The following is a 16,435-nucleotide window of genomic DNA, read 5'->3' as shown; positions in this document are numbered from 1 at the left end:
TAGGGCTGGAGGAATTTACAGAGATAGGGAGGGGTTTCGGGGCTGGAGGAGGTTACAGAGATAGGGAGGGTGTCGGGGCTGGAGGAGGTTACAGAGATAGGGAGGGGTGTAGGGGCTGGAGGGGTTACAGAGAATGGGAGGGGAGTAGGGGCTGGAGGAGGTTACAGAGATAGGGAAGGGAGTAGGGGCTGGAGGGGTTACAGAGATAGGGAGGAGAGTAGGGGTGGAGGAAGTTACAGAGATAGGGAGGGGTTTAGGGGCTGGAGGAGGTTCCAGAGATAGGGAGGGATGTAGGGGCTGGAGGAGGGTACAGAGATAGGGAGTGGAGTAGGGCTGGAGGAAGTAACAGAGATAGGGAGGAGTGTAGGTGCTGAAGGTGGTTACTGAGACCGCGAGGTATGTAGAGTCTGGAGGAGTTTACAGAGATAGGGAGGTGTGTAGGGGCTGGAGGAGGTTGCAGAGATAGGGAGGGGTGTAGGTGCTGGAGGAGGTTATAGAGATCGGGAGGGGTGTAGGGGCTGGAGGGGATTGCTGAGATAGGGAGGGGTGTAGGGGCTGGAGGAGGGTACAGAGATATGGAGGGGTGTGGGGACTGGAGGAGGTTACAGAGATAGGGTGGGGTGTAGGGGCTGGAGGAGGTTACAGAGATAGGGAGGGTGTAGGGCTGGAGAAGGTTACAGAGATAGGGAGGGGTGTAGGGCTGGAGGAGGTTACAGAGATAAGGAGGGGTTTAGGGCTGCAGGCGGTTACAGAGATAGGGAGGGGTGTAGGGGCTGGAGGAGGTTACAGGGATAGGGAGGGCTGTAGACCTGGAGGAGGTTACAGAGATAGGGAGGGATGTAGGGGCTGGAGGAGGATACAGAGATAGGGAGCGGTGCAGGGGCTTGAGGAGATTACAGAGATAGGGAGGGATGTAGGGGCTCGAGGAGGTTACAGAGATAGGGAGTGGTGTAGGGCTGGAGGAGATTACAGAGATAGGGAGGGGTGTAGGGACTGGAGGAGGTTTTGAAATAGGGAGGGGCATAGGGGCTGGAGGAGGTTACAGAGATAGGGAGGGGTGTCTGGGCTGGAGGGGTTTTCAGAGTAAGGGAGGCATGTAGGTGTTGGAGCCGGTGACAGAGATAGGGAGGGATTTAGGGGCTGGAGGAAGTTACAGAGATAGGGAGGGTGTCGGGCTGGAGGAGGTTACAGAGATAGGGAGGGGTGTAGGGGCTGGAGGAGGTTACAGAGATCAGGAGGGTGTCGGGGCTGGAGGAGGTTACAGAGAATGGGAGGGGTGTATGGGCTGAAGGAGGTTTCAGAGATAGGGAGGGGTGTAGGGGCTGGAGGAGGTTTCAGAGATACAGAGGGATGTAGAGGCTGGAGAAGGTTACAGAGATAGGGAGGTGTGTCGGGGCTGGAGGAGGTTACAGAGATACGGAGGGGTGTAGGGGCTATGGAGGTTACAGAGATAGGGAGGTGTGTATTGGCTGGAGGAGGTAACAAAGATAGGGAGGGGTGTAGGGACTGGAGGAGGTTACAGAGATATGGCGGGGAGTAGGGGCTGGAGGAGGTAACAAAGATAGGGAGGGGTGTAGGGGCTGGAGGAGGTTACAGAGATAGGGAGGGGTGTAGGGGCTGGAGGGTTTACAGAGATAGGGAGGGGAGTAGGGGCTGGAGGAGGTAACAAAGATAGGGAGGGGTGTCGGGGCTGGAGGAGGTAACAAAGATAGGGAGGGGTGTAGGGTCTGGAGGCGTTTACAGAGATGGGGAGATGTGTCGGGGCTGGAGGAGGTTACAGAGATAAGGAGGGGTGTTGGGGCTGGAGGGTTTACAGAGATAGGGAGGTGTGTTGGGGATGGAGGAGGTTACAGAGATAGGGAGGGGTGTTGGGGCTGGAGTAGGTTACAGAGATAGGGAGGAGTGTAGGAGCTGGAGGAGGTTACAGAGATAGGGAGTGGTGTAGGGGCTGGAGGAGGTTACAGAGATAGGGAGGGGAGTAGGGGCTGGAGGAGGTAACAAAGATCGGGAGGGGTGTAGGGGCTGGAGGAGGTTACAGAGATAGGGAGGGGAGTAGGGGCTGGAGGGGTTACAGAGAATGGGAGGGGAGTAGGGCTGGAGGAAGTTACAGAGATAGGGAGGGGTTTCGGGGCTGGAGGAGGTTACAGAGATAGGGAGGGTGTCGGGGCTGGAGGAGGTTACAGAGATAGGGAGGGGTGTAGGGGCTGGAGGGGTTACAGAGAATGGGAGGGGAGTAGGGGCTGGAGGAGGTTACAGAGATAGGGAAGGGAGTAGGGGCTGGAGGGGTTACAGAGATAGGGAGGAGAGTAGGGGTGGAGGAAGTTACAGAGATAGGGAGGGGTTTAGGGGCTGGAGGAGGTTCCAGAGATAGGGAGGGATGTAGGGGCTGGAGGAGGGTACAGAGATAGGGAGTGGAGTAGGGCTGGAGGAAGTAACAGAGATAGGGAGGAGTGTAGGTGCTGAAGGTGGTTACTGAGACCGCGAGGTATGTAGAGTCTGGAGGAGTTTACAGAGATAGGGAGGTGTGTAGGGGCTGGAGGAGGTTGCAGAGATAGGGAGGGGTGTAGGTGCTGGAGGAGGTTATAGAGATCGGGAGGGGTGTAGGGGCTGGAGGGGATTGCTGAGATAGGGAGGGGTGTAGGGGCTGGAGGAGGGTACAGAGATATGGAGGGGTGTGGGGACTGGAGGAGGTTACAGAGATAGGGTGGGGTGTAGGGGCTGGAGGAGGTTACAGAGATAGGGAGGGGTGTAGGGGCTGGAGGGGGTTACAGAGATAGGGAGGGTGTAGGGCTGGAGAAGGTTACAGAGATAGGGAGGGGTGTAGGGCTGGAGGAGGTTACAGAGATAAGGAGGGGTTTAGGGCTGCAGGCGGTTACAGAGATAGGGAGGGGTGTAGGGGCTGGAGGAGGTTACAGGGATAGGGAGGGCTGTAGACCTGGAGGAGGTTACAGAGATAGGGAGGGATGTAGGGGCTGGAGGAGGATACAGAGATAGGGAGCGGTGCAGGGGCTTGAGGAGATTACAGAGATAGGCAGGGGTGTAGGGGCTTGAGGAGATTACAGAGCTAGGGAGGAGTGTAGGCCTGCAGGAGGTTACAGAGCTAGGGAGGGATGTAGGGGCTCGAGGAGGTTACAGAGATAGGGAGTGGTGTAGGGCTGGAGGAGATTACAGAGATAGGGAGGGGTGTAGGGACTGGAGGAGGTTTTGAAATAGGGAGGGGCATAGGGGCTGGAGGAGGTTACAGAGATAGGGAGGGGTGTCTGGGCTGGAGGGGTTTTCAGAGTAAGGGAGGCATGTAGGTGTTGGAGCCGGTGACAGAGATAGGGAGGGATTTAGGGGCTGGAGGAAGTTACAGAGATAGGGAGGGTGTCGGGCTGGAGGAGGTTACAGAGATAGGGAGGGGTGTAGGGGCTGGAGGAGGTTACAGAGATCAGGAGGGTGTCGGGGCTGGAGGAGGTTACAGAGAATGGGAGGGGTGTATGGGCTGAAGGAGGTTTCAGAGATAGGGAGGGGTGTAGGGGCTGGAGGAGGTTTCAGAGATACAGAGGGATGTAGAGGCTGGAGAAGGTTACAGAGATAGGGAGGTGTGTCGGGGCTGGAGGAGGTTACAGAGATACGGAGGAGTGTAGAGGCTGGAGGAGGTTACAGAGATAGTGAGGGGTGGAGGGGCTGGAGGAGGTTACAGAGATAGGGAGGGGAGTAGGGGCTGGAGGAGGTAACAAAGATAGGGAGGGGTGTAGGGGTTGGAGGAAGTTACAGAGATAGGGAGGAGTGTAGGGGCTGGAGGAGGTTACAGAGATAGGGAGGGGAGTAGGGGCTGTAGGAGGTAACAAAGATAGGGAGGGGTGTAGGGGTTTGAGGAAGTTACAGAGATAGGGAGGTGTTTAGGGGCTGGAGGAGGGCCCACAGATAGGGAGGGGAGTAGGGCTGGAGTATGTTACGGAGATAGGGAGGGGTGTAGGGGCTGGAGAATGTTACAGAGTTAGGGAGAGGTGTACGAGGTTACAGAAATGTGGAGGGGCTGGAGGAGATTATAGAGATAGGGAGGGGCGTAGGGGCTGGAGCGGGTTGCAGAGATATGGAGGGGTGTGGGGACTGGAGGAGGTTACAGAGATAGGGAGGGGTGTCGGGGCTGGAGGAGGTTACATTGATCAAGAGGGGTGTATGGGCTCGAGGGGGTTACAGAGATAGGGAGGGGTGTAGGGGCTGGAGGAGGTTACAGAGATATTGAGGGTTGTAGGGCTGGAGGAGATTACAGAGATAGGGAGAGGTGTAGGGGCTGGAGGAGGTAACAATGATAGGGAGGTGTGTTGGGCTGCAGGAGGTTACAGAGATAGGGAGGGGTTTAGGGGCTGGAGGGGGTTACAGAAATAGGGAGGGGTGTAGGGGCTGGAGGAGGTTACAGAGATAGGGAGGGGTGTAGGGGCTGGAGGGGGTTACAGAGATAGGGAGGGGTGTAGGGGCTGGAGGAGGTTACAGAGATAGGGAGGGGTGTAGGGGCTGGAGGAGGTTACAGAGATAGGGAGGGGTGTAGGGGCTGGAGGAGGTTACAGAGATAGGGAGGAGTGTAGGGGCTGGAGGAGGTTACAGAGATAGGGAGGGGTGTAGGGGCTGGAGGAGGTTACAGAGATAGGGAGGTGTGTGGGGTCTGGAGGAGGTTACAGAGATAGGGAGGGGTGTATGGGCTGGAGGAGGTTACAGAGAGAGGGAGTGGTGTAAGGGCTGGAGGAGGTTACAGAGATAGGGAGGGATGTAGGGGCTGGAGGGGGTTACTGAGATAGGGAGGGGTGGAGGGGCTGGAGGAGGTTACAGAGATAGGGAGGGGAGTAGGGGCTGGAGGAGGTAACAAAGATAGGGAGGGGTGTAGGGGTTGGAGGAAGTTACAGAGATAGGGAGGAGTGTAGGGGCTGGAGGAGGTTACAGAGATAGGGAGGGGAGTAGGGTCTGGAGGAGGTAACAAAGATAGGGAGGGGTGTAGGGGTTGGAGGAAGTTACAGAGATAGGGAGGTGTTTAGGGGCTGGAGGAGGGCCCAGAGATAGGGAGGGGAGTAGGGCTGGAGTATGTTACGGAGATAGGGAGGGGTGTAGGGGCTGGAGAATGTTACAGAGTTAGGGAGAGGTGTACGAGGTTACAGAAATGTGGAGGGGCTGGAGGAGATTATAGAGATAGGGAGGGGCGTAGGGGCTGGAGCGGGTTACAGAGATATGGAGGGGTGTGGGGACTGGAGGAGGTTACAGAGATAGGGAGGGGTGTAGGGCTGGAGGAGGTTACAGAGATAGGGAGGGGTGTAGAGGCTGGAGGATGTTACAGGGATATGGAGGGGCGCAGGGGCTGGAGGGGGTTACAGAGATAGGGAGGGGTTTAGGGGCTGGAGGATGTTACAGAGATAGGGAGGGGAGTAGGGCTGGAGGAGTTTACAAACATAGGGAGGGGTGTAGGGGCTGGAGGAGGTTACAGAGATAGGGAGTGGAGTAGGGGCTGGAGGAGGTAACAAAGATAGGGTGGGGTGTAGGGGCTTGAGGAGATTAAAGAGATAGGGAGGGGTGTATTGGCTGGAGGAGGATACAGAGCTCGGGAGGGGTGTAGGGACTGGAGGACGTTTTGAGATAGGGAGGGGTGTTGGGGCTGGAGGAGGTTACAGAGATAGGGAGGGTTGTAGGGGCTGGAGGGGTTTTCAGAGATAGGGAGGGGTGTAGGGGCTGGAGGATGTTGCAGAGATAGGGAGGGTTTTCGCGGCTGGAGGAGGTTACAGAGATAGGGAGGGGTGTAGGGGCTGGAGGGGTCTTCAGAGATAGGGAGGGGTGTAGGGGCTGGAGGAGGTTACAGAGATAGGGAGGGTGTAGGGGCTGGAGGAGATTACAGAGATAGGGAGGTATGTAGGGGCTGGAGGAAGTTACAGAGATAGGGAGGTATGTAGGGGCTGGAGGAAGTTAGAGATACGGAGGGGTGCAGGGACTGGAGGAGGTTACAGAGATAGGGAGGGGTGTAGGGGCTGGAGGAGATTACAGAGATAGGGAGGGGTGTCGGGGCTGGAGGAGATTACAGAGATAGGGAGGTATGTAGGGGCTGGAGGAAGTTACAGAGATAGGGAGGTATGTAGGGGCTGGAGGAAGTTAGAGATACGGAGGGGTGCAGGGACTGGAGGAGGTTACAGAGATAGGGAGGGGTGTAGGGGCTGGAGGAGATTACAGAGATAGGGAGGGGTGTCGGGGCTGGAGGAGATTACAGAGATAGGGAGGTATGTAGGGGCTGGAGGAAGTTAGAGATACGGAGGGGTGCAGGGACTGGAGGAGGTTACAGAGATAGGGAGGGTGTAGGGGCTGGAGGAGATTACAGAGATAGGGAGGGGTGTCGGGGCTGGAGGAGATTACAGAGATAGGGAGGTATGTAGGGGCTGGAGGAAGTTAGAGATACGGAGGGGTGCAGGGACTGGAGGAGGTTACAGAGATAGGGAGGGGTGTAGGGACTGGAGGAAGTTACAGAGATAGGGAGGGGTGTAGTCACTGGAGGAAGTTAGAGATACGGAGGGGTGTAGTGGCTGGAGGAGGTTACAGAGATAGGGAGGGGTGTAGGGGCTGGAGGAGGTTACAGAGATAGGGAGGGGTGTAGGGGCTGGAGGATGTTACAGAGATAGGGAGGGGTATAGGGGCTGGAGGAGGTTACAGAGATAGGGAGGGTTGTAGGGGCTGGAGGAGGTTACAGAGATAGGGAGGGGTGTAGGGCCTTGAGGAGGTTACAGAGATAGGGAGGGGTGTAGCGGCTGGAGGGGGTTACAGAGATAGGGAGGGGTGTAGGGGCTGGAGGGGGTTACAGAGATAGGGAGGGGTGTAGGGCCTTGAGGAGGTTACAGAGATAGGGAGGTGTGTAGGGGCTGGAGGAGGTTACAGAGATAGGGAGGGGTGTAGGGGCTGGAGGAGGTTACAGAGATAGGGAGGTGTGTAGGGGCTGGAGGAGGTTACAGAGATAGGGAGGGGTGTAGGGGCTGGAGGAGGTTACAGAGATAGGGAGGGGTGTATGGGCTGGAGAAGGTTACAGAGATAGGGAGGGGTGTAGCGGCTGGAGGAGGTTGCAGAGATAGGGAGGGGCGTAGAGGCTGGAGGAAGTTACAGAGAAAGGGAGGGGTGTAGGGGCTGGAGGGGGTTACAGAGATAGGGAGGGATGTAGGGGCTGGAGGAGGTTACAGAGATAGGGAGGGATGTAGGGGCTGGAGGGGGTTACAGAGATAGGGAGGGGGAGAGGGGTAGGAGGAGGTTACAGAGAAAGGGAGGTATATAGGGGCTGGAGGAGGTTCCTGAGATAGAAACATAGAAACATAGAAAATAGGTGCAGGAGCAGGCCATTCAGCCCTTCTAGCCTGCACCGCCATTCAATGAGTTCATGGCTGAACATGAAACTTCAGTACCCCCTTCCTGCTTTCTCACCATACCCCTTGATCCCCCGAGTAGTAAGGACTTCATCTAACTCCCTTTTGAATATATTTAGTGAATTGGCCTCAACAACTTTCTGTGGTAGAGAATTCCACAGGTTCACCACTCTCTGGGTGAAGAAGTTTCTCCTCATCTCGGTCCTAAATGGCTTACCCCTTATCCTTAGACTGTGACCCCTGGTTCTGGACTTCCCCAACATTGGGAACATTCTTCCTGCATCTAACCTGTCTAAACCCGTCAGAATTTTAAACGTTTCTATGAGGTCCCCTCTCATTCTTCTGAACTCCAGTGAATACAAGCCCAGTTGATCCAGTCTTTCTTGATAGGTCAGTCCCGCCATCCCGGGAATCAGTCTGGTGAACCTTCGCTGCACTCCCTCAATAGCAAGAATGTCCTTCCTCAAGTTAGGAGACCAAAACTGTACACAATACTCCAGGTGTGGCCTCACCAAGGCCCTGTACAACTGTAATAGGGAGGGGTATAGTGGCTGGAGGAGTTTACAGAGATAGGGAGGGGTGTAGGGGCTGGAGGAGGTTACAGAGATAGGGAGGGGTGTGGGAGCTGGAGGAGGTAACAGATATAGGGAGGGTGTCGGGGCTGGAGGAGGTTACAGAGATAGGGAGGGGTGTAGATGCTGGAGGAGGTTTCAGATATAGGGAGGGTGTCGGGGCTGGAGGAGGTTACAGAGATAGGGAGGGGTGTAGATGCTGGAGGAGGTTACAGAGATACGGAGGGATGTAGAGGCTGGAGGAGGTTACAGAGATAGGGAGGGGTATCAAGGCTGGAGGAGGGCCCAGAGATAGGGAGGGGAGTAGGGCTGGAGTATGTTACGGAGATAGGGAGGGGTGTAGGGGCTGGAGGAGGTTACAGAGATAGGGAGGGGTGTATGGGCTGGAGGAGGTTACAGAGATAGGGAGGGGTGTCGGGGCTGGAGGAGGTTACAGAGATAGGGAGGGGTGTAGGGGCTGGAGGAGGTTACAGAGATAGGGAGGGGTGTATGGGCTAGAGGAGGTTACAGAGATCGGGAGGGGTGTCGGGGCTGGAGGAGGTTACAGAGATAGGGATGGGTGTAGGGGCTGGAGGAGGTTACAGAGATAGGGAGGCGCGTAGGGGCTGGAGCGGGTTACAGAGATATGGAGGGGTGTGGGGACTGGAGGAGATTACAGAGATAGGGAGGGGTGTAGGGCTGGAGGAGGTTACAGAGATAGGGAGGGGTGTAGAGGCTGGAGGATGTTACAGGGATATGGAGGGGCGCAGGGGCTGGAGGAGGTTACAGAGATAGGGAGGGGTGTAGGGGCTGGAGGAGGTTACAGAGATAGGGAGGGGTGTGGGAGCTGGAGGAGGTTACAGATATAGGGAGGGTGTCGGGGCTGGAGGAGGTTACAGAGATAGGGAGGGGTGTAGATGCTGGAGGAGGTTACAGAGATACGGAGGGATGTAGAGGCTGGAGGAGGTTACAGAGATAGGGAGGGGTATCAAGGCTGGAGGAGGGCCCAGAGATAGGGAGGGGAGTAGGGCTGGAGTATGTTACGGAGATAGGGAGGGGTGTAGGGGCAGGAGGAGGTTACAGAGATAGGGAGGGGTGTATGGGCTGGAGGAGGTTACAGAGATAGGGAGGGGTGTCGGGGCTGGAGGAGGTTACAGAGATAGGGAGGGGTGTAGGGGCTGGAGGAGGTTTCAGATATAGGGAGGGTGTCGGGGCTGGAGGAGGTTACAGAGATAGGGAGGGGTGTAGATGCTGGAGGAGGTTACAGAGATACGGAGGGATGTAGAGGCTGGAGGAGGTTACAGAGATAGGGAGGGGTATCAAGGCTGGAGGAGGGCCCAGAGATAGGGAGGGGAGTAGGGCTGGAGTATGTTACGGAGATAGGGAGGGATGTAGGGGCTGGAGGAGGTTACAGAGATAGGGAGGGATGTATGGGCTGGAGGAGGTTACAGAGATAGGGAGGGGTGTCGGGGCTGGAGGAGGTTACAGAGATAGGGAGGGGTGTAGGGGCTGGAGGAGGTTACAGAGATAGGGAGGGGTGTATGGGCTAGAGGAGGTTACAGAGATCGGGAGGGGTGTCGGGGCTGGAGGAGGTTACAGAGATAGGGAGGGGTGTAGGGGCTGGAGGAGGTTACAGAGATAGGGAGGGGCGTAGGGGCTGGAGCGGGTTACAGAGATATGGAGGGGTGTGGGGACTGGAGGAGATTACAGAGATAGGGAGGGGTGTAGGGCTGGAGTAGGTTACAGAGATAGGGAGGGGTGTAGAGGCTGGAGGATGTTACAGGGATATGGAGGGGCGCAGGGGCTGGAGGAGGTTACAGAGATAGGGAGGGGTGTAGGGGCTGGAGGAGGTTACAGAGATAGGGAGGGGTGTGGGAGCTGGAGGAGGTTACAGATATAGGGAGGGTGTCGGGGCTGGAGGAGGTTACAGAGATAGGGAGGGGTGTAGGGGCTGGAGGAGGTTTCAGAGATAGGGAGGGGTGTAGATGCTGGAGGAGGTTTCAGATATAGGGAGGGTGTCGGGGCTGGAGGAGGTTACAGAGATAGGGAGGGGTGTAGGGGTTGGAGGAAGTTACAGAGATAGGGAGGTGTTTAGGGGCTGGAGGAGGGCCCAGAGATAGGGAGGGGAGTAGGGCTGGAGTATGTTACGGAGATAGGGAGGGGTGTAGGGGCTGGAGGAGGTTACAGAGATAGGGAGTGGTGTAGGAGCTGGAGGAGGTTACAGAGATAGGGAGGGATGTAGGGGCTGGAGGAGGTTACAGAGATAGGGAGGGGTGTATGGGCTGGAGGAGGTTACAGAGATAGGGAGGGGTGTCGGGGCTGGAGGAGGTTACAGAGATAGGGAGGGGTGTAGGGGCTGGAGGAGGTTACAGAGATAGGGAGGGGCGTAGGGGCTGGAGCGGGTTACAGAGATATGGAGGGGTGTGGGGACTGGAGGAGGTTACAGAGATAGGGAGGGGTGTAGGGCTGGAGGAGGTTACAGAGATAGGGAGGGGTGTAGAGGCTGGAGGATGTTACAGGGATATGGAGGGGCGCAGGGGCTGAAGGAGGTTACAGAGATAGGGAGGGGTTTAGGGGCTGAAGGAGGTTTCAGAGATAGAGAGGGGTGTAGGGGCTGGAGGAGGTTTCAGAGATAGGGAGGGGTGTAGATGCTGGAGGAGGTTACAGAGATACGGAGGGATGTAGAGGCTGGAGGAGGTTACAGAGATAGGGAGGGGCTGGAGGGGGTTACAGAGATAGGGAGGGGTGTAGGGGCTGGAGGAGGTTATAGAGATAGGGAGGTGTGTCGGGGCTGGAGGAGGTTACAGAGATACGGAGGAGTGTAGAGGCTGGAGGAGGTTACAGAGATAGTGAGGGGTGGAGGGGCTGGAGGAGTTTACATAGCTAGGGAGGGGAGTAGGGGCTGGAGGAGGTAACAAAGATAGGGAGGGGTGTAGGGGTTGGAGGAAGTTATAGAGATAGGGAGGAGTGTAGGGGCTGGAGGAGGTTACAGAGATAGGGAGGGGAGTAGGGGCTGGAGGAGGTAACAAAGATAGGGAGGGGTGTAGGGGTTGGAGGAAGTTACAGAGATAGGGAGGTGTTTAGGGGCTGGAGGAGGGCCCAGAGATAGGGAGGGGAGTAGGGCTGGAGTATGTTACGGAGATAGGGAGGGGTGTAGTGGCTGGAGGAGGTTACAGAGATAGGGAGTGGTGTAGGAGCTGGAGGAGGTTACAGAGATAGGGAGGGATGTAGGGGCTGGAGGAGGTTACAGAGATAGGGAGGGGTGTATGGGCTGGAGGAGGTTACAGAGATAGGGAGGGGTGTCGGGGCTGGAGGAGGTTACAGAGATAGGGAGGGGTGTAGGGGCTGGAGGAGGTTACAGAGATAGGGAGGGGCGTAGGGGCTGGAGCGGGTTACAGAGATATGGAGGGGTGTGGGGACTGGAGGAGGTTACAGAGATAGGGAGGGGTGTAGGGCTGGAGGAGGTTACAGAGATAGGGAGGGGTGTCGAGGCTGGAGGATGTTACAGAGATAGGGAGGGGTGTAGGGGCTGGAGGAGGTTACAGAGATAGGGAGGGGCGTAGGGGCTGGAGCGGGTTACAGAGATATGGAGGGGTGTGGGGACTGGAGGAGGTTACAGAGATAGGGAGGGGTGTAGGGCTGGAGGAGGTTACAGAGATAGGGAGGGGTGTCGAGGCTGGAGGATGTTACAGGGATATGGAGGGGCGCAGGGGCTGGAGGAGGTTACAGAGATAGGGAGGGTTTAGGGGCTGGAGGAGGTTACAGAGATAGGAGTGGTGTTGATGCTGGAGGAGGTTACAGAGATAGGGAGGGGAGTAGGGGCTGGAGGAGGTAACAAAGATAGGGTGGGGTGTAGGGGCTTGAGGAGATTACAGAGATAGGGAGGGGTGTATTGGCTGGAGGAGGAGACAGAGCTCGGGAGGGGTGTAGGGACTGGAGGAGGTTTTGAGATATGGAGGGCTGTTGGGGCTGGAGGAGGTTACAGAGATAGGGAGGGTTTTCGCGGCTGGAGGAGGTTACAGAGATAGGGAGGGGTGTAGGGGCTGGAGGGGTCTTCAGAGATAGGGAGGGGTGTAGGAGCTGGAGGAGGTTACAGAGATAGGGAGGGATGTAGGGGCTGGAGGAGGTTACAGAGATAGGGAGGGGTGTATGGGCTGGAGGAGGTTACAGAGATAGGGAGGGGTGTCGGGGCTGGAGGAGGTTACAGAGATAGGGAGGGGTGTAGGGGCTGGAGGAGGTTACAGAGATAGGGAGGGGCGTCGGGGCTGGAGCGGGTTACAGAGATATGGAGGGGTGTGGGGACTGGAGGAGGTTACAGAGATAGGGAGGGGTGTAGGGCTGGAGGAGGTTACAGAGATAGGGAGGGGTGTCGAGGCTGGAGGATGTTACAGGGATATGGAGGGGCGCAGGGGCTGGAGGAGGTTACAGAGATAGGGAGGGGTTTAGGGGCTGGAGGAGGTTACAGAGATAGGAGTGGTGTTGATGCTGGAGGAGGTTACAGAGATAGGGAGGGGAGTAGGGGCTGGAGGAGGTAACAGAGATAGGGTGGGGTGTAGGGGCTTGAGGAGATTACAGAGATAGGGAGGGGTGTATTGGCTGGAGGAGGATACAGAGCTCGGGAGGGGTGTAGGGACTGGAGGAGGTTTTGAGATAGGGAGGGGTGTAGGGGCTGGAGGGGTCTTCAGAGATAGGGAGGGGTGTAGGGGCTGGAGGAGGTTACAGAGATAGGGAGGAGTGTAGGGCCTGGAGGAAGTTACAGAGATAGGGAGGGGTGTAGGGACTGGAGGAAGTTAGAGATACGGAGGGGTGCAGGGACTGGAGGAGGTTACAGAGATAGGGAGGGGTGTAGGGACTGGAGGAGGTTACAGAGATAGGGAGGGGTGTAGAGGCTGGAGGAGGTTACAGTGATAGGGAGGGGTGTAGGGCCTTGAGGAGGTTACAGAGAAAGGGAGGGGTGTAGGGCCTTGAGGAGGTTACAGAGATAGGGAGGGGTGTAGGGGCTGGAGGGGGTTACAGAGTTAGGGAAGGGTGTAGGGGCTGGAGGAGTTTACAGAGATAGGGAGGGGTGTATGGGCTGGAGAAGGTTACAGAGATAGGGAGAGGTGTAGGGGCTGGAGGGGTTACAGAGATAGGGAGGGGTGTAGGGGCTGGAGTGGGTTGCAGAGATAGGGAGGGGTGTAGAGGCTGGAGGAGGTTACAGAGATAGGGAGGGGCGTAGGGGCTGGAGGAGGTTACAGAGATAGGGAGGGGTTTAGGGGCTGGAGGAAGTTACAGAGATAGGGAGGGGTGTCGTGGTTGGAGGAGGTTACAGAGATAGGGAGGAGTGTGGGGGCAGGACTAGGTTACAGAGATAGGGAGGGGTGTTGGGGCTGGAGGAGGTTACAGAGATAGGGAGGGGTGTAGTGGCTGGAGGAGGTTACAGAGATAGGGAGGGGTGTAGGGGCTGGAGGAGGTTACAGAGATAGGGAGGGGTGTAGGGGCTGGAGGAGGTTACAGAGATAGGGAGGGGTGTATGGGCTGGAGGAAGTTACAGAGATAGGGAGGGGTGTCGGGGCTGGAGGAGGTTACAGAGATAGGGAGGGGTGTAGGGGCTGGAGGAGGTTACAGAGATAGGGAGGGGCGTAGGGGCTGGAGCGGGTTACAGAGATATGGAGGGGTGTGGGGACTGGAGGAGGTTACAGAGATAGGGAGGGGTGTAGGGCTGGAGGAGGTTACAGAGATAGGGAGGGGTGTAGAGGCTGGAGGATGTTACAGGGATATGGAGGGGCGCAGGGGCTGAAGGAGGTTACAGAGATAGGGAGGGGTTTAGGGGCTGAAGGAGGTTTCAGAGATAGAGAGGGGTGTAGGGGCTGGAGGAGGTTTCAGAGATAGGGAGGGGTGTAGATGCTGGAGGAGGTTACAGAGATACGGAGGGATGTAGAGGCTGGAGGAGGTTACAGAGATAGGGAGGGGCTGGAGGGGGTTACAGAGATAGGGAGGGGTGTAGGGGCTGGAGGAGGTTATAGAGATAGGGAGGTGTGTCGAGGCTGGAGGAGGTTACAGAGATACGGAGGAGTGTAGAGGCTGGAGGAGGTTACAGAGATAGTGAGGGGTGGAGGGGCTGGAGGAGTTTACATAGCTAGGGAGGGGAGTAGGGGCTGGAGGAGGTAACAAAGATAGGGAGGGGTGTAGGGGTTGGAGGAAGTTATAGAGATAGGGAGGAGTGTAGGGGCTGGAGGAGGTTACAGAGATAGGGAGGGGAGTAGGGGCTGGAGGAGGTAACAAAGATAGGGAGGGGTGTAGGGGTTGGAGGAAGTTACAGAGATAGGGAGGTGTTTAGGGGCTGGAGGAGGGCCCAGAGATAGGGAGGGGAGTAGGGCTGGAGTATGTTACGGAGATAGGGAGGGGTGTAGGGGCTGGAGGAGGTTACAGAGATAGGGAGGGGTGTAGGGGCTGGAGGAGGTTACAGAGATAGGGAGGGGTGTAGGGGCTGGAGGAGGTTACAGAGATAGGGAGGGGTGTAGGGGCTGGAGGGGGTTACAGAGATAGGGAGTGGTGTAGGAGCTGGAGGAGGTTACAGAGATAGGGAGGGATGTAGGGGCTGGAGGAGGTTACAGAGATAGGGAGGGGTGTATGGGCTGGAGGAGGTTACAGAGATAGGGAGGGGTGTCGGGGCTGGAGGAGGTTACAGAGATAGGGAGGGGTGTAGGGGCTGGAGGAGGTTACAGAGATAGGGAGGGGCGTAGGGGCTGGAGCGGGTTACAGAGATATGGAGGGGTGTGGGGACTGGAGGAGGTTACAGAGATAGGGAGGGGTGTAGGGCTGGAGGAGGTTACAGAGATAGGGAGGGGTGTCGAGGCTGGAGGATGTTACAGGGATATGGAGGGGCGCAGGGGCTGGAGGAGGTTACAGAGATAGGGAGGGTTTAGGGGCTGGAGGACGTTACAGAGATAGGAGTGGTGTTGATGCTGGAGGAGGTTACAGAGATAGGGAGGGGAGTAGGGGCTGGAGGAGGTAACAAAGATAGGGTGGGGTGTAGGGGCTTGAGGAGATTACAGAGATAGGGAGGGGTGTATTGGCTGGAGGAGGAGACAGAGCTCGGGAGGGGTGTAGGGACTGGAGGAGGTTTTGAGATATGGAGGGCTGTTGGGGCTGGAGGAGGTTACAGAGATAGGGAGGGTTTTCGCGGCTGGAGGAGGTTACAGAGATAGGGAGGGGTGTAGGGGCTGGAGGGGTCTTCAGAGATAGGGAGGGGTGTAGGAGCTGGAGGAGGTTACAGAGATAGGGAGGGGTGTCGGGGCTGGAGGAGGTTACAGAGATAGGGAGGGGTGTAGGGGCTGGAGGAGGTTACAGAGATAGGGAGGGGCGTAGGGGCTGGAGCGGGTTACAGAGATATGGAGGGGTGTGGGGACTGGAGGAGGTTACAGAGATAGGGAGGGGTGTAGGGCTGGAGGAGGTTACAGAGATAGGGAGGGGTGTCGAGGCTGGAGGATGTTACAGGGATATGGAGGGGCGCAGGGGCTGGAGGAGGTTACAGAGATAGGGAGGGGTTTAGGGGCTGGAGGAGGTTACAGAGATAGGAGTGGTGTTGATGCTGGAGGAGGTTACAGAGATAGGGAGGGGAGTAGGGGCTGGAGGAGGTAACAGAGATAGGGTGGGGTGTAGGGGCTTGAGGAGATTACAGAGATAGGGAGGGGTGTATTGGCTGGAGGAGGATACAGAGCTCGGGAGGGGTGTAGGGACTGGAGGAGGTTTTGAGATAGGGAGGGGTGTAGGGGCTGGAGGGGTCTTCAGAGATAGGGAGGGGTGTAGGGGCTGGAGGAGGTTACAGAGATAGGGAGGAGTGTAGGGCCTGGAGGAAGTTACAGAGATAGGGAGGGGTGTAGGGACTGGAGGAAGTTAGAGATACGGAGGGGTGCAGGGACTGGAGGAGGTTACAGAGATAGGGAGGGGTGTAGGGACTGGAGGAGGTTACAGAGATAGGGAGGGGTGTAGAGGCTGGAGGAGGTTACAGTGATAGGGAGGGGTGTAGGGCCTTGAGGAGGTTACAGAGAAAGGGAGGGGTGTAGGGCCTTGAGGAGGTTACAGAGATAGGGAGGGGTGTAGGGGCTGGAGGGGGTTACAGAGTTAGGGAAGGGTGTAGGGGCTGGAGGAGTTTACAGAGATAGGGAGGGGTGTATGGGCTGGAGAAGGTTACAGAGATAGGGAGAGGTGTAGGGGCTGGAGGGGTTACAGAGATAGGGAGGGGTGTAGGGGCTGGAGTGGGTTGCAGAGATAGGGAGGGGTGTATGGGCTGGAGAAGGTTACAGAGATAGGGAGGGGTGTAGAGGCTGGAGGAGGTTACAGAGATAGGGAGGGGTTTAGGGGCTGGAGGAAGTTACAGAGATAGGGAGGGGTGTAGTGGTTGGAGGAGGTTACAGAGATAGGGAGGAGTGTGGGGGCAGGACTAGGTTACAGAGATAGAGAGGGGTGTTGGGGCTGGAGGAGGTTACAGAGATAGGGAGGGGTGTAGTGGCTGGAGGAGGTTACAGAGATAGGGAG

The 16,435-nt window shown here is 57.1% G+C and overlaps 1 protein-coding gene across 1 annotated transcript in view; it reads left to right on the top strand.

Annotated features, from left to right (window-relative positions):
• LOC139256592 (uncharacterized) overlaps positions 1-16,435 on the top strand; it is a 129,460-nt gene that overhangs the window by 75,027 nt on the left and 37,998 nt on the right. The window lies entirely within an intron of this gene.

This window comes from Pristiophorus japonicus, unplaced genomic scaffold, assembly GCF_044704955.1.
Source record: "Pristiophorus japonicus isolate sPriJap1 unplaced genomic scaffold, sPriJap1.hap1 HAP1_SCAFFOLD_740, whole genome shotgun sequence".
Classification (NCBI taxonomy): Eukaryota; Metazoa; Chordata; class Chondrichthyes; family Pristiophoridae; genus Pristiophorus; species Pristiophorus japonicus.
The sequence above is the reverse complement of the archived record's forward strand: the minus strand, read 5'-3'. Positions and strand labels throughout refer to the sequence as shown.